General features: G+C 46.1%; 1 protein-coding gene and 1 long non-coding RNA gene across 6 annotated transcripts in view; one reads left to right on the top strand and one right to left on the bottom strand.

Moving 5' to 3' along the window:
* The window catches only part of RNF24 (ring finger protein 24), a 72,650-nt gene extending 66,732 nt beyond the window's left edge, over window positions 1–5,918 (bottom strand). The window contains exon 1 of the mRNA XM_073342943.2: window positions 5,838–5,918. The gene's annotated coding sequence lies outside the window, so the exon portion shown is untranslated. The remainder of the gene's footprint in view (window positions 1–5,837) is intronic.
* Window positions 5,919–6,096: 178 nt separating this feature from the next.
* The window catches only part of LOC140910875 (uncharacterized), a 63,917-nt gene continuing 51,280 nt past the window's right edge, over window positions 6,097–18,733 (top strand). For 2 of the 5 annotated variants that reach the window (XR_012158780.2, XR_013635734.1), the window contains exons 1-2: window positions 6,097–6,346; window positions 16,054–16,170. This is a non-coding gene — a long non-coding RNA (uncharacterized LOC140910875). The remainder of the gene's footprint in view (window positions 6,347–16,053; window positions 16,171–18,733) is intronic. The other 3 variants (XR_012158781.2, XR_012158779.2, XR_012158782.2) reach the window with 2 other exon arrangements.

Here is an 18,733-nt window from a genome sequence, read left to right as displayed (position 1 = left end):
GTCCACAGGCATAAAAAAGCCTTCACTTTATGTTATTATCCCAGTCTCTTGTCTAGTCTCTCATCTACCCTTTTCAGGAGAGGTTATCGAGGAAGTGTTGGCTGGGAAGCCCCAATACCACTTGGATCAGATGATACAGAGCTCAGTCTAGAATCATAAACATTAAGGTCAGAAGGGACCATTATGATCATCTAGTCTGACCTCCTGCACAATTCAGGCCACAGAATCTCACCCCCCATTCCTGCAATAAACCTCTCACCTTTGTCTGAGCTATTGAAGTCCTCAAATCATGGTTTAAAGACTTCAAGGTGCAGAGAATCCTCCAGCAAGTGACCCAGGCCCCATGCTGCAGAGGAAGGTGAAAACCCCCCAGGGCCTCTTCAAATCTGCCCTGGAATCAAACAGTCTCATGTCATGGAGGCAGCTCTGATCAATGTAGCGGTACTAGCGGACAATCTTCTGGTGATGGATTTGCCCTTGCTGATGTCAGCAGCCACTCAAAGATGCCTGGGTTTTAGTTGCTTTCAGTCTGGAACGCACAACTGAATCTAGCCTGTGGCAGCCTGTCTAACTTCCCCCTCCTCCTCGCCTTGAGGAGATCTACTGGAGTCTCCCTTGGCTAAAGCATGTACTATACACAGAGAGATGCACCAGTGGGAGTCTGGGCTAGAAACCTGTTCCCCTGGCTGCCAGTCCCAGGCCTGAACAACTAGACCACACTGCCTCTCCTGGCTGTCTCTGGCATCTGGTACAAGGCTTTCCCACATTGGTCAATACATTTTGGATTCTTTCCACCCCTCCCAGAGATACCATGGCTTTGCTCTGAGACTTTCAGGGGTATTTCTGCGGGCGGGAGGGGGGGAGCTAGGGAGGAATTATGGAGATTGCTTGGACCAGCAGCAAGGGCCAAAGGTACAAAGCCACACAAAGATGGGAGGGTTTAGGGGAATGCCTTGAATGCTTGTGGTGCATTTTAGATGCATTTCCATGCATGTTAAAATAACTGGGACTTCTCCCCCCACAGAGAAACCTGGACCTCTCCCAACTATCTATGACCAAGGAGAGGGCATGCCCCGCCTTGTTGTGCCCAACCCCCACCCCTAAACAGGGTGAAGGGGAGGATCAGCCCTAGGAAAACTGCTCTTCTATTCTGCATAGGGCCCTTAATTACCTAGGTCAGTTCTGGGCCTCCTTATCAGGTTGAGCTTCCTCTGTCCCATTCCCTCTCTCTTCCTGCTGCCCCGCCCTGCCCCTCCTCCCCTGCAGACTGCACAGTGAGGGTCTGACAGGAGGCAAGCTGCAGTGATTCTGAATGGAGTTTGGGGCACTGGATTCACCATTCAAGCCACAAAGCTGCATGTCGTGCACTAACTGCCCAAGCGGACCTTACTGGCACACACTAGGTACCAGAGCACATCAACATAGTCCAGCAGGGTCACAGTTAGAGCACAGCCCGTGGCTTGGGCAGGGAAACAAGCAACATCTTGGCCCACTCAAAATCTCCATAGCTTGTTTCCTATCAGACGCTCACTGCAGTCTGTGCATGTGCCATAAGGGTGGTGAAGAACACCCCCCACAGCTGCGGAACTATTTGCTGTGTTTGTCAGGTGTGCATGTGTGTGTGACTCATCAAGTATGCGCATGCTTGCAAAATTTGTAGGCTTAAACCTGAATTAGTAATTACATGTAAAAATCAGGAGCATTACAGAAAATTAGGGTGGGTTGGCATCTCTGCCCGCCCCCAAGGAGTTCTTCCTTTTGAGACTATTTTCTTTTTTTCTGTATTATTTGAGGGAAAAACTAGCTAGTTTTTCTGGGCTCTGGGCCAAGATTTTCTTTAAGGTTTTGCTATAGATTGCCTAGCACTCCAAATATAGTAACCAGAGGAAGTGCTTTATGAATACAGTAACTGAATAAATAATCTGTTTCACCTGTGTTAATTTTATTATGTAACTAGTTTAAGGTAGTTTTATTTACATCTGATATAAACACATACCAAGAAGATTGTAGTTGCTTAGTTTATTAATAAATATTGTAGGTTACCCAGGTTGGGATCAAGAATAAAGTCTGAAACATTCCATTCCATTCTTGCTGTCTCATAACTCAAACAGGAAGAATATGGGCAAATTTTGTTTTATTCATCAGTGTAGTTTATCGAGACAAGCCATTTCACTGTTTGAACTAAATGGGCCAAACTTATCTATGGTGTAACTCCACACACTTAGAAGTTACACCTGGAATTATTCTGGTATATTGTATTTCCCTTACTAAGCAATAACAGGGTGGACTATTGTTTAAGATTAGTAATTATTTCAGTTCAATAATTTTGACATGATAAAGCACACAGGTACTGCCAAAATTAATACATCAAATGTGTGTGCCTAGGAACAGGTTCCACCTTGGTGATATGGTTCTATACAGTATGTATTAAACAAAAGAGGACATGAGATTTTAAGCATGGCTTCACTCTGAAAAGTGACTCAGCAGCCTAATATTGTGAGGTTGATTTCATATCAAATTTGTCCAGTTTATAAGTAAAAAAAAAAAAAAAAAAAAAGACAGTTTTTTCCTGTTTGCAGGCACTAGACTCAACCCACAATCTATAAGTCACGCTGGGTTCTTTCCTATTTCTGCATTATCATGATGATAAAATTCTGCAGGCCAAATTCTGCTTTCAGTTACACTTGTACCAACCAGCTATTTTCAAAGGTGTTGCATAGGTGTACCAAAGAGTAGAATTTGGTCTTGTAACTGCAATTTAACAATTCTGTTGATGAAGCATGATCCAGAAGTAAATGCAGCTCTCTCACAGAGCTCTTTTGGCTCTACAACTACTCATAAGAATAAATTCTTCCATTTCTGTCCCCCACCCCAATAAAGCAGATAGTGATCTTGTAAAAATGGCACCTTGGTGTAGTCAATAGATCTGTTCCCTGTTTGCACTGCAAATCCTTTTTCATACTAGAACTGCCCTTTAAATTAGGCAGGACTCTGGGAAGGGGATCTATATTTTATTCACTTTCACACATCCTTTTTTTCTTCTTCCTCTCAGCATAAGTGCTCTGCAGATATGCTTAACTTTAAGCATGTGAGTAGTCCACTTTAAAATCAAACATGAACTTAAGTGCTCCTATGAATTAGGGCCTTAATGAGCTTCTGGTAGCAAGAGGTATATATAGCCTGCATTTGGAGAGGGATGGACTTTATCTGTTGTAATAGATCTTTTCCATCACTAACTTCTGTATTTGAATAAAGAAACATGGTAAAACAGAAGAGGGCTCTCAGCAATTAATATAAGAACCATGCTTCAGTTGCCATTTAGTTTACCAGCTAACATTAGACTGCTATATGTCTATTTGATATAGTATATACTCATGATATAGTTCTCCAACATACCTAATCTAAATTAGCTGATTGCTACTCCACACACAGCACAAACAAATAAATAACAAAAATGAAATGTGAACTATGCAGCTAAGGAAAGGAAACACTCCAGCTAGTGTGCACCCCACAGACAAAAAATAGGTACAAAAGAGAAATGATTAAATAAAAGAACAGAATCATACAGCTCTTGTCTCTATTTGGCTTAAAGTCAGTTGCAGACTGTGAATAGGAGCCCTTCCTAGTTGAAACAGCCCTGCAGAGCAGTAACAAAAACAAAGAAAAGCCAGTGAAACAAAATTTCAGCTCAAGAGCCCAGACATTATTCCTTTGTAAAAATGAGAATGAGGAATGCATCTCATTATTTTCTAGCAGCCCTGTGAGAGGAGCCACTGAGCTGGGTTACGTGATATTGAACACGTTATACATGACAGAAAACTCCACATCAAAGACGGAGAGCATGCCAGAGCAATATGTAATCAAAACCTCCTGTCAAGGGGGGTGTGTGTGGGGGGGAAATCCAACACATATACACAGATGTGGAGGATTTGGCACCACCTAGCTATTTGCACATGGTGTGCGTGGAAGGTTCGAGGAGCGCTACTTGGATTGACTTACACATTACAGATATTAACGGAGCCCTGCATCATGAGTATTGCACCAGCAAATACACCTCTGGGAACAATTCCGCACTGGCTGGGGGAACAGACTAAACGACCTAATACATCTTTTCCATAGCAAGTCTTTATGCTTTAAGACTTCCTCCCATCAACTCACAGATTCCCTAACCCATGCATTGCCCATGCACCCTAAAACAAAGACATATGATGCAAGCCAAGAAGCAGAGGGTGCATTTTCTCTCCAGCATTCTCCGCTGTGTAATCTACCCACCACCCCAAAAACAGCAGCCTCTCGGATGCTTAGACTGTCTCTGTATGTGCTTGCATGGCCGGAAAGTCCATCTCATGGTACAATTTAAATATGAAGATGATGCTTTTATCAGAATCACAAATGTATGTCTCAGCCCCTAAAAAGCCATAGGATGTGCTACAACAATACATTAGCAGCAACCTCTCTGCCCTACGTCTCCACCAGACAGCTCAGCAGCACAGAGCAACAGAGAGGACACACTCGATTGTGCCATCCTGGGCAGATTGCACCCACCTCTGACACAGCCCTGAGAGGGGTGTCTCTTTTGCACTTGCTGGCAACCTTGGCACAGCTCAGGATGTCAGCCAGATATGACCAGACCAAATTGAGAACTTGGGTTGGGGATTTGGGGGCCTGCATGTCTCCCCACGGGGCATGGCTGATGCCAACCGCTCTGCAGGATGGGGAGCGCGTGATGGCCCCCGGGGCTCCGCTGCACAGAAAGATGCTCCCCTTGCATCCCCACTCACTGTCAGGCCAAGTTATCCTCCTCGCACCACTCCTTGCCCCACTTCAGTCAGGTGGAGGGGCTGAGGCTCCCCTCCCTGAGCAGGTATCTGGAGGTAACCACTGCTCACCTCCCTCTGCCCTCCAAGGGGTTCAGGTCTCCTCCCCCAGAGCAGGTCAGAGCCCCTCCCAGCTGCCAGAAGCCCCAGGAAGAGAGGGGGCAGCTCCTCCCTGTAGTGCCCCCCGTCCTTCAGTGAGACCCTGGGGCAGGGGGAACAAGAAGCTCTTCCCCATCGCCAACCTGCAGCGTACACCCCGGGAGGGGAGGGGGAGTTTGGGGGCAGCTCTCCCCCCTCCCTGCAGCTTACACCGGGGGGGGGGGGTTGGGGGCAGCTCTCCCCCCTCCCTGCAGCTTACACCCGGGGGGGGGTTGGGGGCAGCTCTCCCCCCTCCCTGCAGCTTACACCCGGGGGGGGGGTTGGGGGCAGCTCTCCCCCCTCCCTGCAGCTTACACCCGGGGGGGGGGGTTGGGGGCAGCTCTCCCCCCTCCCTGCAGCTTACACCCGGGGGGGGGGGTTGGGGGCAGCTCTCCCCCCTCCCTGCAGCTTACACCCGGGGGGGGGGGGGTTGGGGGCAGCTCTCCCCCCTCCCTGCAGCTTACACCCGGGGGGGGGTTGGGGGCAGCTCTCCCCCCTCCCTGCAGCTTACACCGGGGGGGGGGGGGTTGGGGGCAGCTCTCCCCCCTCCCTGCAGCTTGCACCCGGGGGGGGGGTGGGGGGCAGCTCTCCCCCCTCCCTGCAGCTTACACCGGGGGGGGGGGGGGGTTGGGGGCAGCTCTCCCCCCTCCCTGCAGCTTGCACCCGGGGGGGGGTGGGGGGCAGCTCTCCCCCCTCCCTGCAGCTTACACCCGGGGGGGGGGGTTGGGGGCAGCTCTCCCCCCTCCCTGCAGCTTACACCCGGGGGGGGTTGGGGGCAGCTCTCCCCCCTCCCTGCAGCTTGCACCCGGGGGGGGGGGTTGGGGGCAGCTCTCCCCCCTCCCTGCAGCTTGCACCCGGGGGGGAGCCCCGCCCCTCACTCACCCAGAGATGCCGCCCCGGCGGAGGGAGTCCGTCGATGCCGCAGCCGCCTCGCTCCCGCTGACTGACAGACAGACAGACACACAGCCCGGCTCTGCCGGAGCGCCAGGGACCCGGATCTGGAGGGCCCCGCCCACTCCCCTTCTGCCTCGCGCGGGGAGCCTCCCGCTCTGCGCCTGCGCCGAGCGGCGCCGGGGCGGGGCCGGCGGGGGGCGTGTCTGTCTCGGCTGCCGCCTCCCGCCCTTCGCCCGCGCTCTGCAAGGCCCTGGTCACGCCTCCTTCCCAGGCTGGGGGTGCCCAGGCGCGCAGCGGGCCCCGGGCTGGGCCCATGGGGCCTGGCTGCCGTGTCGCCGCCCCGCGCCCCGGGGCCCGCGGGCGTCGCTGGCTTGGGTTGCCCGGGCGTTGCGACCTCTTGTGCCGCGGCTCGGGATGGTTGGCGTTTTTCTGAAAGCCTCAGCTCCGGGAGTCCTGTGATTATGTGAGAATCTTGGCTTTTCGTTTCTCTTCAAAAAGTGAGTTCCTAGCCCTTTGTGGCTTCAGAGAAATGTGCAGAAAAGCCAGAAGGCAGATAAAAGGAACCCCAGACTCATGATTTGTTTTTTAAGCCACCTCATGACTGGGGGGGGACCTGCTTTTCTGGGTGTCCCAGTATAGAGGTTTCCTAATGGCGGGTAGAGAGCTAACGAGTCGGGTGGTGCTGGTTCCTTAGTCACATGTCCAGCAGCTAAACTGCATTAAAAAAAGCAAAGTACAAAATACAATTAATATTTTCCTAATCTTGCTTCTCTAGGTAAGCAATTGCTGCACTTGCCATAGAATGTTATGTGATCAAGAGCTTGGGGGGAAGTGACAAAGAAGACTGAATGGTGTAATGCCTCCTAGATGATATCCCCATTAACGTGTGATCCTTGGTTATGACCAAGAGTGGGACATCCCATCCTAGTATCACACAGGTGCATTGTCCGTGGTGCCAAGTTTTTGGTAAAGCTGATCTATTTATCCTCTAAGGCTTTTCTTCAGGGCTTGGCTATGGGATAACTGAAGTGGGTTTTAGCTCACGAAAGCTTATGCTCAAATAAATTTGTTAGTCTCTAAGGTGCCACAAGTACTCATTCTTTTTGCTGATACAGACTAACACGGCTACCACTCTGAAACCTGTATTTTACTTACACTGGACTGGGGCTGTGTTACGTAGAATTGGTCCTGTTTTTATTTTGTGGCATTGTAAAGCTCATAGAACACAGCCAGATGCTCAATAAAGTGAAATAAAATGTCCTGCTGGACAATATGGTTGCATTTCCTGAGACCCAAAAGAGAGACAAGGTGGGTGACGTAATATGTTTTATTAGACCAACTTCTGTTAATGAGAGAGACGAGCTTCTGAACTTACAGAGTTATTCTTCCAGTCTGGGAAATGTACTCGGAGGGTAGGCCTATGGCTGGCCTGCACCAGTTGACTTGAACTTCCAGGGCTCAGGCTAAAGGACTCTTTAATTGCAGAGTAGACGCCAAGCTGCTTCCCAAGCTCTGGGACTCTCCCACCTTGCAGCATGGCTTCACCAAGGGCAAGTCATGCATGACTAATCTAATTGCCTTCTATGACAAGATAACTGGCTCTGTGAATGAAGGGAAAGCGGTGGACGTGTTGTTCCTTGACTTTAGCAAAGCTTTTGACACGGTTTCCCACAGTATTCTTGCTAGCAAGTTAAAGACGTATGGGCTGGATGAATGGACTATAAGGTGGACAGAAAGCTGGCTAGATTGTCGGGCTCAACGGGTAGTGATCAATAGCTCCATGTCTAGTTGGCAGCCGGTATCAAGTGGATTGCCCCAAAGGTCGGTCCTGGGACCGGTTTTGTTCAATATCTTCATAAATGATCTGAAGGATGGTGTGGATTGCACCCTCAGCAAGTTTGCAGATGACACTAAACTGGAAGGAGAGGTAAATACGCTGGAGGGTAGGGATAGGATACAGAGGGACCTAGACGAATTAGAGGATTGGGCCAAAAGAAATCTGATGAGGTTCAACAAGGACAAGTGCAGAGTCCTGCACTTAAGACGGAAGAATCCCATGCACCGCTACAGACTAGGGACCGAATGGCTAGGCAGCAGTTCTGCAGAAAAGGACCTATGGGTGACAGTGGACGAGAAGCTGGATATGAGTCAACAGTGTGCCCATGTTGCTAAGAACGCCAGTGGCATTTTGGGCTGTATAAGTAGGGGCATTGCCAGCAGATCGAGGGATGTGATCGTTCCCCTCTATTCAACACTGGTGAGGCCTCATCTGGAGTACTGTGTCCAGTTTTGGGACCCACACTACAAAGAGGATGTGGAAAAATTGGAAGGAGTCCAGCGAAGGGCAACAAAAATGATTAGGGGACTGGAACACATGACTTATGAGGAGAGGCTGAGGGAACTGGGATTGTTTAGTCTGCGGAAGAGAAAAATGAGTGGGGATTTGACAGGTGCTTTCAACTACCTGAAAGGGGGTTCCAAAGAGGATGGATCTAGACTGTTCTCAGTGGTAGCAGATGACAGAACAAGGAGTAATGGTCTCAAGTTGCAATGGGGGAGGTTTAGGTTGGATATTAGGAAAAACTTTTTCACTAGGAGGGTGGTGAAACACTGGAATGCATTACCTAGGGAGGTGGTGGAATCTCCTTCCTTAGAATTTTTTAAGGTCAGGCTTGACAAAACCCTGGCTGGGATGATTTAGTTGGGGATTGGTCCTGCTTTGAGCAGGGGGTTGGACTAGATGACCTCCTGAGGTCCCTTCCAACCCTGATATTCTATGATTCTATGCAGGGTCCTAGAGCTCGGGCCCCAGCTTGGGCTCCAATGTATGCACCATAATTAAACAGCCTCTTAGCCTGAGTCCTGCTGACCCTGACTCAGCTGGTACGGGCCAGCCGTGGGTTTTTAATTGCAGTGTACATGTTCATATTCTCTGTGTGTATATAAAGTCTGCTGCAGTTTCCATGGTATGCATCCGATGAAGTGAGCTGTAGCTCACGAAAGCTCATGCTCAAATAAATTGGTTAGTCTCTAAGGTGCCACAAGTACTCCTTTTCTTTTCACATATTTCAAGGGACCATTCAAGGTGAAGTGCCTTATTAATGCTCCCTCCAGTCATAGGGCAGAAAGAAAGGGAAGGGAAAAAAAGGCAGCTTGTCAAGGTGCTGGCGGTGGTGGGAAGGTTGTTAGTGGGTTATAGTTTTTGTAATAAGCTGTAAATCCAGTGTCTCTATTCAGTCCATGATTTTTAATATCTATAAAAGTTACCATTTTAAACTCCCAGGCTTGTCTTTTGAGGATGTTGTGGTGCTGTGCCGTTTTCCTTTGAGAATGAGGCCTGAGAGGTCAGATACAGGGTGGTCATTGTGTAAAAAGGGTTCACCCACAGGTGAGCTCTCCACAGACATAGGGCTTGTCTACCCTGGCAATTTACAGCACTGCAACTTTCTCGCCCGGGGTGTGAAAAAACAGCCCCCTGAGCACTGCAAGTTTCAGCACTGTAAAGTGCCAGTGTAGGCAGTGCCCCAGCGCTGGGAGCCGCGGCCCTCGTGGAGGTGGCTCTGCAGCGACCACACAAGCCACATTAAAGCGCTGCGCGTTGCCAGTGTAGACTAGCTCCAAGACGTACCAACCCAAAGTGGCAACAGACCCTGGCAGAACAGCAGATGCAAAACCTGCAGATATCTCTCCGCTGCTAGAGTGATCAACACCTACCACAACCCACCTTTCAAGGGGTCCTACACATGCCTACTTAGGCATCTGAAGAAGTGTTTTTTTACCCACTAAAGCTTATGCCCAAATTAAAGACTAACAGATTTAAGTGCCGCCGGACTCCTCGTTGTTTTTGTGGATACAGACTAACACGGCTACCCCTCTGATACTTGATGCCTACTGAGGGTAATCAGACATCCTGATATTAGGGGTTTTGTCTTATATGCACAACGATACGCTGACCCCATCCCGAGGAAAAAAAAGTGTTCCAGTTTTTCACACTTGCTATCTGGTCAGCCTGTGCCTATCAAAACAAATGGTGTACCTCATCCAGCCCAGTAAATGCCCCACTAACAGCTATGTGGGTGAAACCAGACAGTCACTGCACTTGCAAATGAACTCACACAGAAAAACAATAAAAAGACAAGAATACCGTATCACCTTCTTACAACAATCTGTAACCCACTAACAACCCCCTTCCCAAGCAGCCTTTTTCCCCCTTCCTTCCTTCCTCTCTCCCTTCTTCCCCCCATGACTGGAGGGTTGTTAGTGGGCCACTTCACCTTGAATGGCCTTGAAATATGTAAAAAGAAAAGGAGGACTTGTGGCACCTTAGAGGCTAACAAATTTATTTGAGCATAAGCTTTCTTGAGCTACAGCTCACTTCATTGGAATGCATTCCAATGAAGTGAGCTGTAGCTCAAGAAAGCTTATGCTCAAATAAATTTGTTAGCCTCTAAGGTGCCACAAGTCCTCCTTTTCTTTTTGCGGATACAGACTAACAGGGCTGCTACTCTGAAACTTGAAATATGTGTTAACTACATACGCTGAATAATTTGCACCACCTTGTAGTTAGCTGTGACACTCTGAGTATGTTTCCCACATGTGAGGAAGAACTCTGTGTAAGCTCGAAAGCTTGTCTGTCTCAAAACAGAAGTTGGTCCAATAAAAGATATCATCTCACTCACCTTGTCTCTCTAATATCCTGGGGCCAACATGGCTACAACAGCACTACATGGGACCCAACAGGGTTTTTGGGACCCCAACCCATCCTGCACCTAGCACTTGTGGATCCATCCTCTCTGAAAAAAATGGAATAAACCCATTGGAACATGTATGGATGGTAACCCTATGCATCATAGTAAGAACAACAGGGAAATGTGCATGCTCTTAGCATTATGTGCCTTTAATAACACACTCCTTAAATAACATTAAGTAACAGATCATCATCCCCGTCTTTGAAGACAACTAAGGTTCTATTGCATCACAACGTTCTTAGAGGGAAGTGGGGAAATAGGAGTGTAAGGAGGTTTTCAGAGCAGTGCATCAGCATGATGTCACGATGCTAGGGTGTATGCACCAAAAGTACCAGGATGTGAATGAAGCTGACTCCATTTTTGCCAATAGTAGGTACTTCTGTGCTCTACCCTTCCCCTACCCCCGCCTCCTGAAAAAGGAAAAAGTTGCTTAGATGGAAAGATACATCTGAAGCCAGATTTCAATAGGATCACAAAGTTATATAAAACAGTGATAGAAGAGCCTTTGAGACTATTAACCAGATTGGTCAACTAGCGGGCCCTAAGCATAGTTTTTGTGCATTTAGCCCAGACCCTCAAAGATATTTACGCTTCTAGCTTCCATTGATTTAGGAGCCTAAACACCTTTGAGGATCTGGGCCTCAGTAACTGTGGCTGCAAACAGTATCTTGTTTCTTCCCAGAAGCCAACGTTATACCTGGCTGTCTCCCTGGAACCAGTTCAGCACACTGTGTTTTTTATGCAGTGCAGCTGGCCCTCCCAGTCATGCCACTGTAACCAGTGTGGCCAGTCCTCCTTCCTCCCTGCTGTCTGTGCAGTAGGATGTTGTCCCACAGGTTCTAATGCCACTCTTTGTGTATGCTCTGCTGAGGCAGTATGGGATGACTGCCCATATTTTCCAAGAATGCACTGTTGTAGCATGGGGAGACAGATGCCCAAATGTTGTCTAGCCACAGATACAGACAGAGCAGTTACAGTGTGGACACCACTCTAAACCATGTTTTTTACTGGCCCAGAGGAGAGTTTCACAAACTGATTACAAAACTCTGCTTGAGGTAGTTGTGGGGAAAGGGCCTTAGGTTGACCGTACATGCATGTTTAAATTTAATGTTCAGCTATTCCCAGTCTAGCACTGTTGGTAGAGAGATTCAGGTTTATTTTATTTTGATTCTGCTGATCTTTAGCCATAGACATCTGTGCAATCCATGGCCTTCTAAGTGGGAATCTGCTGCTCATTAATTTTCTTCCAGGTAGGGCATTAGAGCATCCCTTCAGAATATTTAAGATGCCCATAGTTAGGTGTTGTCGTTGTGTGCTGTAAGCATGCACCCTCCCTGAGATGTATGTAGCACAGAAGCCAATCCCACTACAAAGAAACAACTTTGTAAGGATTAAGCCACTCATCTGGAGCACCTACTCTAGGTTTCACACTAATTGTGGCTTCCAGCAGCTTGGAGCAGTTGCAAAGGGAAAACACCATGCTCTGTGCAGGCTCTTCATTGTAACATCTGATACCTCATGAACATATCCACAAAACAGCTGGTGAAGTAGGGGAATCTCCCCATCTAAGACGTCTGGAGATGAGGCACGGAGATTGACTAAAGTGCCCAAGGACACATAGGGAGTCTGTGGCAGAGCCGGGATTTGAACCTGTCTCCTGAGTCCCACTGTAGTACGTTAACCAACTTTTCAATCACTGGCAATGTTTAAATCCAGGTTGGATGTTTTCTAATAGATCTGCCCAGCTCAAACAGTGATTGATTCAGGGAAGTTCTCCAGAAAGGCCAGTTAAACCCCAAATAGCGATGCTAAGATGGAAGAGTGCAAAGGTTAATGAAATCAGGCTCTGCTGAAAAATGTTTGGGCTAAAGCAGAAGATTGGTATCCGTTCCTAGCTTTGCCACACACTGACTTGGTGATCTTGGGAAGTCATTTCCCTCTGGGTACCTCAGTTTCCTTTATCTGTAAATCTAGTGTAATGGTACTTCCCTAGCTCCCAGGGATGTTGTGAAACTTAATTCAAGGATGGTTGTTACAGTGCTTTGATGTACATGGATGAATGTTGCGACAGCATTACTTTGGTTGTAATACGCAGATTCTCCTTCAAAGAGGCTTGGCAGGACTGAACTCATACAGAGCTAGTGACTGCTCCCCAAATGAGTTATTGCAGTGTTTCCCAAACTTGGGATGCTACTTGTTCAGGAAAAGCCCCTGCTGAGCTGGGCCAGTTTGTTTACCTGCCACGTCCACAGGTTTGGCCGATTGCGGCTCCCACTGGCTGCAGTTCGCCGCTGTAGGCCAATGGAGGCTGCGGGAAGCTGCGTGGGCTGAGGGACAAATCGGCCGCCACTTTCTGCAGACCCCATTGGCCTGGAGCGGCGAACCATGGCCAGTGGGAGCTGCGATCGGCCGAACATGCGGACGCAGCAGGTAAACAAACTGGCCCGGCCCGCCAGGGGCTTTCCCTGAACAAATGGTATCCCAGGTTTGGGAAACACTGAGTTATTGTTTATAAATTGCTCAGCCTTATCTCACCAAACCCAGCTCAGGACATGACAACATTCCAAGCACTTCTTTCTTCCCAGAGATGGAGATGTTGTTTCCTGGTGACAAATAGTCACACAGATCTTGCTTTAGCCGGATGTTTTACTAGAGCAGACAGGCATGGAGTGAATGTCAGGACAGTCCACAGCTCACTAATGTTAGCAGGTCCTGGGCTTGCTTTGCATCTTATGTATTTTACTGTAACTGGATGAATTCCTTCAAACTTGCTCTTCAGACAACTTCACCACAGTGATCATAGAACCGTTGAGCTTGGATACACTGGGGTTAATCTGGTTTCTGCATGCAGGAATTAGGGAAGGTGAATCTTAGGTGAAATTCACCAGGGAAGAGGAACTTTATCCACCAGGGCTTCATCATAAGCAGCATCAGCACTGAAGAATCTGTACATCTCCTGGATGTCCTGGCTCCAGCTAGCTCTGGATCTTCCAGCAAAAGAGAGGTTGCAAGTGGTGGCAAGGGCTGCTAAGATCTCATTTCCGAGGGGAGGAGACATTGTCACCTGGAGTTTGCAGGCTGAATTCCATGCTGGAAATGAATGGGGCCCTATATCTTCTAGCTAAGATGTTCTTTTATAGATGAATTTTAAAAAGCCTCTTTAACAGTATAATGAACATATTAAACTCTGTTTCAGCTGGTTTCCCTGCCCTCTTTAACAGTATAATGAACATATTAAACTCTGTTTCAGCTGGTTTCCCTGCCACGCGTATCCTTTTGCCTGAACCCAATACCCTGCCTTTGCTAATGATGATGGCAGCACAGCGTTTTCTTCCTGCCACCCTCCTAGAAATTGTTGGAGGTCATCTGTCCTCAAAGAGCAAGCTAGTCTCCTTGTGAAAACAAACTATTCATTGTCTTTTTCAAAACCAGAAAACGAGCTATTTGCCGTCTTTTTCAAAACCAACAGATCTTGTTTTCAAAAGGTCTGCAGCCCAGGTGATTGCAAAAACCTATGTACAATTGCATGCCTGATTTGCATACCTGAAAATCATCTGATTGCTTAAATACTACAGTGTTAGGTGCTACAGGAAATCCTGTTAAGACTTTGGGCAAGCGGTCATGGTAATTGCATCTGCAAATTAGGAGCATAATTGCACACCTGACAACTTAAAGATCCGGTCAGTACTTTCCCCTTTGTCTTCAAAAACAAACCGTTGATCCCACCCTCACTGCCTAATTGTTGTTTGAAACAATAATTGAAAGTCCCATGAGAGTGATTTTTAACAAACTGATTTTAACGCGCTTCACCGAGCTCCATCAGGAGAGAGAAAGTTCTCTGACCTTCCACAGACTCCACCCCTACAAGTCTCCAACTGTAAATAAAGTGACAACACACTCAATCAGTGAAACATCAGATAACAAGCATTACCTCATCAGAACAGATTCCCATTGGCTTGATTATACTTTGAGGACATGTCAATTTTTCAAAAGGAGTACTTGTGCCACCTTAGAGACAAACAAATGTATTGGTCTCTAAGGTGCCACAAGTACGCCTTTTCTTTTTGCAGATACAAACTAACACGGCTGCTACTCTGAAAAAAGATCAGAACGCTCTCCCTTCCAAATCAGGCCTCAAAGCCAGCAGAGAAATGTAAGGGCTCCACAGCTGCCTTAGGCAGGTGGGGGGCAGAGTTTGGGGGTGCGGGTTCTGGACACCACCCAAATTTCTACAAACCTGCCACCCCTGTTATTAATCTCTCCTTGTACGGAAGCTGATCCATACCCCTAATCATTTTTGATGCCCTTTTCTGAACCTTTTCAAATTCTAATATATCTTTTTTGAGATGGGGTGATCACAACTGCATGCAGTATTCAAGATGTGAGCGTACCATGGATTTATATAGAGGCAATATGATATTTTCTGTCTTCTTATCTATCCCTTCCTTAATGATTCCCAACATTCTGTTCGATTTTTTGACTGCCACTTCACATTGAGTGTTTTCAGAGAACTATCCACAATGACTCCAAGATCTCTTTCTTGAGTGGTAACAGCCAATTTAGACCCCATGTAACAAAGTAGTTCCTTAGGAGGGCAGATCAATCTTTGCTTGTTGTTGGTTGGTATGACTAGAAAGCAGTAGTCACAAGGTAAAGAAGATTCAAAAGAGAAGGTTCTTCACTGTATTTAACATACAACATCCCTGGGTAAATTAGAACAGCAAATGTAGGAAAGTCAGGAGTAAACATAGTACAGAAGGAAAACACTTTATATATAGGGAAGCTGTTAAAAATAGCTGGTAAGGCAAATGCATGCTTGTTGGCACTACATAGGCTTGGAAGAATTAGAATTTTATCGATAAGTGTCTGTAACTGTCAATTTTACTGTACACACACAAAGTGACAAACAAATATTTCCATTAATAATCATTGAAATTTACAGATAGGCCATTTACGGTGACCTAACCAAGCGCGGTATCTAAACTGACACTTTGTCGATATAACTTTGCCGCAAATAGCTCTACACCTCTCGTTGAGGTGGTTTTATTTTGTTGGCAAAGCAGGAGAGTTTTGCCAGTGGAAGGAGCAGTGTAGTGTGTACACCGCCACTGTTTTGCTGATGAAAGCTGCCTTTTGTCGACAAAACTCTGTAGTATAGACAAAGCCCAAGGCTCTGTCCCAGTTCCTGTAGCATATAGTCTTATACAAGGAATTGCCATTAATTTAATTTTGATCCTAGAAAATAACACTCCTTTCTGATGTAGCTATGCTGGTACAACTTTTTAAGTGTAGCCCCAGCCTGTGTGTTCCCATTCCTTCCACAGCCCCAGCCTGTGTGTTCTCTCTCTCTGTTTGTTAGTGTAGATGACCGACAATTGGAAATAATGACTCCTGGAGCTGAACACCGAGGGAACTTTATGCCTGGTAACGCCTCCTTTTGTGTTGGTTTTTCATAGCATTTGGTGTTGAACTCATGGGATCTGGATTTCTGTCCTGTCATGTGATGGTCGGCGGATGGTGAAAGGACCAGGCTACATTGATGTGTTAAGGTATCACTGGCAGCTGGTTCATAGGTAAAGATCATCATATAGTTGGTTATGACTGCTGATGCTGCTTGGGGAGGGGGAAAAAGCAAATAAAAAGAAGGGGCCAAATTCATCTTGACTGCAGTCAGCTGTCTAGGGGTCAGTGTGACCTATGGGCCTTTGTTTAAACATAGCTAAGACTCAGAAAAGAGATAATTGGTCATCTACTCTCCTATCCCTTAAATAGCAGCATGGGTCAGTGGGTAGCTCCTTAGACTGGGATCCAGGCGTCCTGGGTTCTGTTTCTAATGACCTTGTTTGTAAACTCTTTGGGGCAGCAGCTGTTGCTTTGTGTGTGTCCAAAGCCTGAAATCACACTCTGTAAGCACTATGATAAAATAAACAATAATCTAGGGCTGTCAATTGGTTGTTAAAATTAATCATAAGAATGGCCATACTGGGTCAGACCAAAGGTCCATCCAGCCCAGTATCCTGTCTACTGATAGTGGCCAATACCAGGTGCCCCAGAGGGAGAGAACAGGTAATGATCAAGTGATCTCTCTCCTGCCATCCATCTCACCCTCTGACAAACAGAGTCTAGGGACACTGTTCCTTACCCGTCCTGGCTAATAGCCATTAATAGACTTAACCTCCATGAATTTATCCAGTTCTCTTTTAAACCCTATTATAGTCCTAGCCTTCACAACCTCCTCAGGCAAGGAGTTCCACAGGTTGACTGTGCGCTCTGTGAAGAAGAACTTCCTTTTATTTGTTTTAAACCTGCTGCCCATTAATTTCATTAAGTGGCCCCTAGTTCTTATATTATGGGAACAAATAAATAACTTTTCCTTATTCACTTTCTCTACACCACTCATGATTTTATATACCTCTGTCAGATCCCCCGTTAGTCTCCTCTTTTCCAAGCTGATTAATTGTACTATTAAACAATAATAGAATACCATTTATTTATGTATTTTGGATGTTTTCTACATTTTCAAATATATTAATTTCAGTTACAACACAGAATATAAAGTGTACAGTGCTTACTTTATATTTATTTTTGATTACAAGTATTTGCACTGAAATCCCCCCAAATTGTATTTTTCAGTTCACCTAATACAAGTACTGTAGTGCAATCTCTTTATCATGAAAGTTGAACTTACAAATGTAGAATTATGTAAAAACAAAAAGCATTCAAAAATAAAACAATCTAAAATTTTAGAGCCTGCAAGTCCACTCAGTCCTACTTCTTGTTCAGCCAATTGCTCAGACAAATAAGTTTGTTTACATTTGCAAGAGATACTGCTGCCCACTTCTTGTTTCCAGTGTCACCTGAAAATGAGAACAGGCATTCTCATGGCACTGTTGTAGCCAGCGTCACAAGATATTTACATGCCAGATGTGCTAAAGATTCACATGTCCCCTTCATGCTTCAACCACCATTCCAGGGGACATGCGTCCATACTGGTGACGGGTTCTGCTCGATAACAATCCAAAGCAGTGCGGACCGATGCATGTTCATTTTCATTATCTGAGTCAGATGCCACCAGCAGAAGGTTGATTTTCTTTTTTGGTCGTTTGGGTTCTGTAGTTTCCACATCGGAGTGTTGCTCTTTTAAGACTTCTGAAAGCATGCTTCACACCTCATCCCTGTCAGATTTTGGAAGGCAGTTCAGATTCTTAAACCTTGGGGTGAGTGTTGTAGCTATCTTTAGAAATCTCACACTGGTACCTTCTTTGCATTTTGTGAAATCTGCAGTGAAAGTGTTCTTAAAATGAACAACATGTGCTGGGTCATCATATGAGACTGCTATAACATGAAATATGTGGCAGAATGCGGGTAAAACTGAGCAGGAGACATTCAGTTCTCTCCCAAGGAGTTCAGTCACAAGTATAATTAACGCATTATTTTTTTAACGAGTGTCATCAGCATGGAAGCATGTCTTCTGGAATGATGCCCAAGTATGAAGGGGCATATGAATGTATAGCATATCTGGCACATTAAATACCTTGCAATGCTGGCTACAAAAGTGCCATGCAAATGCCTGTTCTCACTTTCTGGTGATGTAAATAAGAAGAGGGCAGCATTATCTCCTGTAAATGTAAACAAACTTGTTTGTCTTAGCGATTGGCTGAACAAGAAGTGGGACTGAGTGGATTTGTAGGCTCTGAAGTTTTACATTGTTTTGTATTTGAGTGCAGTTATGTAACAAAAAAAAAGTACATTTGCAAATTGCACTTTCACGACAAAGAGATTGCACGACAGTGCTTGTATGAGGTGAATTGAAAAATACTATTTCTTTTGTTTATTGTTTTTACAGTGCAAATATTTGTAATAAAAACAATATACACTTTGATTTCAATTACAACACAGAATACAAGATATGTGAAAATGTAGAATAACATCCAAAATGTTGAATAAATTTCAATTGGTATTCTATTGTTGAACAGTTTGATTAAAACTGTGATTAATTGCAATAATGTTTTTAATTGCGAGAGTTAACTGTGATTAATCGACAGCCCTACAATAATCTAATTTCCCCTACCAATGAAGGATTATGTCAAGATAGTGCTGACACAGCAGAAATAGGATTAATCAGAAGACTGCCAG

The sequence above is a fragment of the Lepidochelys kempii genome, chromosome 4, assembly GCF_965140285.1.
Source record: "Lepidochelys kempii isolate rLepKem1 chromosome 4, rLepKem1.hap1, whole genome shotgun sequence".
In the NCBI taxonomy this organism is placed as follows: Eukaryota; Metazoa; Chordata; order Testudines; family Cheloniidae; genus Lepidochelys; species Lepidochelys kempii.
This window is presented reverse-complemented; position numbering and strand designations above follow the sequence as displayed.